This window comes from Etheostoma cragini, chromosome 1 (genome assembly GCF_013103735.1).
Source record: "Etheostoma cragini isolate CJK2018 chromosome 1, CSU_Ecrag_1.0, whole genome shotgun sequence".
NCBI lineage: Eukaryota > Metazoa > Chordata > Actinopteri > Perciformes > Percidae > Etheostoma > Etheostoma cragini.
Window position 1 is genome coordinate 27,182,645 of NC_048407.1, and position 6,000 is coordinate 27,188,644.

The 6,000-nt window shown below is 43.6% G+C and overlaps 1 protein-coding gene across 11 annotated transcripts in view; it reads left to right on the forward strand.

Annotated features, from left to right (window-relative positions):
* si:dkey-205h23.2 (CUGBP Elav-like family member 4) overlaps positions 1–6,000 on the forward strand; it is a 133,987-nt gene that overhangs the window by 21,571 nt on the left and 106,416 nt on the right. The window lies entirely within an intron of this gene.

Sequence of the window (6,000 nt, forward strand, 5' to 3'; positions counted from 1 at the left end):
AGACACACACACACACACACACACTACTACAACACAACACAACACACACAAACACACACAAACAATGCACAGATCAGTCACTTGTACACAAGTCTGGTGAGCACATTTCTCACCAAAACACACACACACACACACACACATACACACACACACACACACATACACACATACACACAAACACACACACACTTGTGCAAGGACACACACACACTACATTGTCAGATCAATATTGCATTACTGCGGTATGTACTCCTCTGAGAGGTTACAGTGATAGGTGAGGGGTGTTGGTAAAAACCTTCTCTTCTGTCTGTACAGTGGCCAGTCACATAAGGCAGATCTGAGGAGACTTCACAGCTCTGACAGCCAGTATCACCGCCTGGCTTCATCGCTGTCGCTCCCTGCACTCATCCAAGGCTCTGCCTCGGACCTATGATCATCTATACAGTGTGTAGGGTGTGTGTATGTGTGTGTGTGTGAGTGTGTGTGTGTGTGTGTGTGTGAGAGAGTGTGCATGCTTGTTTGTTGGTATGTGAGCAATATTGTTATGTTTTGGTGAACTTCAGTTTCTACGTGTCCTGTGAAAACTATGGATCTCAACAGAAGGCCATCTGGTTCATTACTTTAGATGACTATGAAATTGCATTTTCGTTTTATATTAGCAAACCTGCCTAAACATCTACTTTTAGTTCATCGGTTTCCTTTATTTAGATCGATTTTGACCAAGGTTAGGGTAAATCATTGGTTAAAGTTAATGAAAGGTTCAGGTTGTGGTTTTGCTTATTTTTCATTAAAACCACGAAATGTAATTATTTCTAAGGAATAACATTTCTTCCTTTGTACAAATAAATAGAGATTTTGTGAGATCATTCTAATGCGTGTGCACAAGTAGACTCGCAAGTGTATGTTAATAAATATTTATGCATCCCCATCTAGGTTTGTCTGTGTGCGTGCGTGTGTGTGTGCGTGCGTGTGTGTGTGTGGTCCAGAAGGAGTGGAGTCCTTGGTGCCGACTGAAGCTCCAGCTTTTCCATTTAAACTGTATCATTAAAACGGGCAGACAGGCGAGGGAGAGGGCCCCTCCACACCTCATAAAGTGTGAGTGCCATGCCAGGCGAACTGCAACGCACCGCTGCATTTACGGCAAGCCAAACGCACTTTTTTACACACCATGTCCTCTTTCTCTCAAATCGCTTTCATGGCTATCTGTTTATATGATAATACTCACTCTCTGGTTTGCTACTTTTCTAAATTTGCCCCTGCTAAGTATTGACCGGTATTTCAACTGCCCCCTTTAGATCTCTCGCTCTCTCTTTTCTGTCAGATTTTTCCTACAAAGAGTTGGAGCATAACAGGGAAAGGGTATAATCAATGGAAAAGCACCACTTAGGGAGCCCATTTGATGCATACTGTAGGGCAGAGTTGAATCAAGGGTGTAGCTTGAGTCAAGCCTAATTTCGTATCTTCCCCAATTAGTCATCCAGCTTGTGCCCTCTATAACCCCCTTTTTTTGAGAAGCACCAGGCCAGACGGGCTCTCGTTTCAGACTTAACTATTGATGAGTTAATTTTTTGTTTCCCTCTCACTCCGAGGGATTTTTCTACACGATAGAGCCATATCTTTTTTTTTTCACTATCGCCCTCCCTTTCCCCCTGCTTCTCACCTTTGCCGGGATAAGGCAAGACAGACCTCTCTCTCCCCTAACCTCTACATCTCCTTTTTCACCTCCTCCTTCATCCCTCACGCTTGCACCTCTCTAACTTTTTCTCCCGTTTGCCCATTTTCCCTCCACGTAAATCTCCACTCAAATCCTACTTAAATCTGCATCAGCAGCTGTCCTTAAAACTTCATTATCTACAATTACTACAGCATTAGGCAGCCAGAGCACACCTGCCCTCCACATAAAAGTGCACTTGTCTAAAAAATATTAAACCTGCCCAAAAGGGATTTGTGCTATTTTATTTTTCTTTCCTTTTGTTGTACCTGTGGTGTGGCTGCCCTCATGGTGAGGCTTGTGAACCAAAATTGCCAGCAGTCTGGATTAGTGCTCGTGATTAGTGGGTGGGTGTCCAAATGTGGGCTGTGTACACAGTATTTAGATGGATGGGTTTCCCAGCACGATCAAATTGTGAGGTCACTGCCCCTGCCTGATTGGAGGAGAGTACTGATGGGCTGTCTGTCATTGCTTGGCTATGTACATGCACATGACAGAGCAGCTATATGACAAAACATTACGTAGTGTACCTTCTAAGATTTATTTCTCTGGAAGTCCACATTGTACCGTATCAACCCAATGAAGACACTTTTCCATCCACTACACTGTATATTATATACTGACTTTTTCCTTGGGTGAGATAATGAAGCCTTTTTTAGCTTGCGTTATGTAAAAAATGAGTCAGGGAAATTTAAATAAAGACAGTATTACAGTAAAAACTTTAACATTGTGAGGATTCAGTTAGGTACAGAACAAAAACTTTCATTACTTAAAGCATAATCTGAGCTAAACTTACTCTGCATAAAAAGATCCATAACCACACACGCTTAGACTAAATTGTCACCCATCAAAATATTTAATACAGCAATAAGACTTAATGCAAATTCATCTAGTTTTATCATTACACACAGGATTAGTGTGAAACATAATGATAGTAAGGGTAATTTAGAATATTTAGTTTCAGCCAAGACAATTTTAGAAAACCTCCAAATATTTTATTTTTTCCTGGTTGTATTTATTTTTTTCTTTATGCATAAAATGGACAATACAAGCAAACTGGTTTTCAGTACAGGAAATGGTGATTGCAAAAAAGCTTCTGTTTGCTACAATGCTTGCTACTGAATTACTGCTGCACTTTGGCTCTATTCCCTTGAGGAGAGTTCTAATCAAAATCAAATTTCACCCTTGTTTTGCTTTGAGCTGGTACAAGAACCAATCTGGTAATTAGCTGGTAAGGATGCAGAGTGTAGTGGTCAAACATGGTAATCAGGTTCTGACAAAGGAAGTCTATTTAGGGCAAAACCTGCAACACACGCCAGTGTTGATGGTTTTAATAATGTTTGCATGTGTTTTTACACGCACGTCTGTAAGATGTGGGAAGATGCTGCGGGCGGGGGGGGGATGCATGGTGCGAGTGTTGGTGTTGGACATGTAGGGAGGCTGTTGGTCAGGGGCGAGGGGAGGAGGGGGGGCGAGCGGACTCAGCTGTAGGTAGCCTGATCTGTTCTGATTGACAGTGATGGCAGATAAGGTGCTTGTGGAGAAGGGAATGTGAGCAGAGCTGCGGGCAAAGATAAGGGCCAAGATTAGCACCCTGCCACGTCACATAGAGAGAGACAGAAAGGCAGAGACCAGCGGAGAGTGAAAAGATTGAGATGTTGACGCGGAAAGGTATTGGCTACAGTGAACACAATGGGCAACCAGGAGTAAAGGCTGAGTTTATTGTGTGTATGTGTCTGAAAGAAGACAGTGTGTGTGTGTGTGTGTGTGTGTGTTTGTGTGTGTGTGTGTGTGTGTGTGTTTGTGTGTGTGTGAGATTGTTCATGTCCCAGGTAGCATGCACACATCCTGTTGAGTGGAGGTAACTCAGTTGGGGGTGGTTCAAGGAGGAGGGCAACTAATCAGCTCATAATCCAAGCAGCTGCCGTTTCCAGGGCAACGGTGCTGTACATTCATGCGTGGCAAACAGATATACTCCCTTATTTCTGTCTTGTTCCCCATTGCTCTTTCTCTCCTCCTGTACCTCTTTATTTCCTCTTTGGCCATTTCCTGTCAACACAGTCCCCTTTTCACCTCTATTTTTTTCCTTCCCGTCTCTTTCTCAATGCCTCTTTTTCCTTCCCGTCTCTATCTCAATGTCTCTTTCTCCGTTTTTTTCTTCTTTTTCCTTTCTGCTCCTCTTGTAAACACCGACCCCTTCTTGCCCTCTCACTTTCTTCTCCTGTCTTTCACCCTTCCCAATTTCCTTTCTCCCCTCCACCTAACCCATCAAAATAGACTCATATATCTCTCTCCTACTCCTCATTTTCTTTCCCCTCTTCCCACCCCTGTCAACATAACATCTATCCATTCATTCTTCTCCTTTTCTATCTTCCACCCTTCCTTGTGCTTTTTAGTCTTTTCTCTTGTCTCCTTAACTTGCTGCCCTCCTCCCACCCTCCTGTAAACACAGACCCCCTCTTCTCTCTCTGATTCAGCTTTCCACTTTTTAATTTCCCTTTTCTCCCCTTTTCCTCTATTTATATTTTTTCTCTTCCTTGCTTTTTCCTGTAAACACTCTGGTCTTTACCCATCCTCCCTCTCTTCATGCCAGGGGTCCAAGGTTGGTGTATTTGTGCGGTGATGTTGGAGGCCTTGATGATCACTCTCTAGGAGATGATTATGTGGTCAGGGCCCTGCAGCCTCCTCTCCTGCCCCACACTGCTGGAGCTCTGCTCTGCTTCTGTGTGTCATACTGTGTGTGTGTGTGTGTGTGTGTGTGTGTGTTTGTGTGTGGAAGTGTACACTATGAGGATATAAGATACCTTGCTTGTTTGTGTATGTGTCTGGACAATTGTGTTTGCACATGAGTCTTCCTCTCATTAATCCATTAATGTAAGGCTGCTCATAAATATGCATGTAAAGACTGTTGTATTACTTGCTGTGAAAAACAAACACATCTCCCGTGGACCAAATCTTTAAGAGCGCATGCATATTTTATGTTTTAAATATGTTTCATTTCACAGTTTGAGGATTTAAATATTAATGAACGGTGCTTATTTTGTACATCATTTTCGGGATAGGCTTTCGCTATGATGAACAAATCCCAGTTGCCTGTGTGTTGGTGTGTGTGTGTGTGTGTGTGTGTGTGTGTGTGTGTGTGTGTGTGTGTGTGTTAGTAGCCTCCCTCTCTCTTTGTTTAAGTCTGTGTCGGCCACCTGTCTTTCCTTTGCCGTCTGTCTGCAAAGAAGCCCTCCTCTGGAGCAGTGATGGAAAAAACACAAAACTGTAGATAAACAACACACAACTGTAGCACTCACTAGGTTTGTCTGCATTGCTATATCTTTTCTCTATCCCTTCATCTCCTTTCTTTTTACCTCTGCCTGTTTTTCTCCGTCTCTCCTTCAGTCTCCCTTTAAACTGCCGAGCCCCACCCCGAAAGCAAACACAGATGCCCGTAGCCCCTGGCATTTTGACTAGCTGCTATATTTTCACCAGACTGGGCTGTCTGATTACTGTGGTGCAAATGTGTCAGTCATGGTGTTCCAGCCAGCCAAATCACACACTATCTCTCTCACTCACTGCTCGCTTTCACCTGGGAGCGCAAGCACAGGTCGGGCTGCGCCTCCATGCCACAGAGACAATCGATTGCATTCATAAAATAAAATGGTGGACATGAAAGGAGCTTGATAAATGGTGGGCTATTTGGCCCTAATTGCAACCTTTTAAAATGTCTTGGTGATGATTTGAGCATGCTTCGATTGAAGTTACTGTGATCAAAGTGAAGAGAGAAAGATTAAAACACACTGGCTGGCTGCGTCTTAACTGCATGTCTCCGATTCGTGACCCCACATGGCCTCAAACTCAGAGGAACGGCTGATATTCTCCACCTTACAGCCAAATAAATCAAAGTCTACACATAAAGCTCTCTTATCATGAGTTACGCCAGTTCCTGGATCCTTTTGCAGGTAATCATCATCCCTCAACCTCAGCCTCATTATGGCTTACTAGCTCTGAATAAACACAAAAGGGTGGTAGTTGAAGTAAGTGAGAGTGAGAGTCAGCACACACACGTTTTCTGATGACAGTCAAAAGGAAACATGTCAAGTAAACTGGAAACATGAAACTTTTGAGCACATAAGCTGTATCACGCACAGGCCAAGAGAACAAATAATAATAAAGACAGATGACAGTCAAACAAAGGGGTGGAGGGGTGGATCACTCCACACTGGTGGAGTGAGGCGTAGGTAGGAGATATCTGTGTGTGTTTGTGTGTGTGCGTGCCTGCATGGATGAGGGGGGGGGGGGGG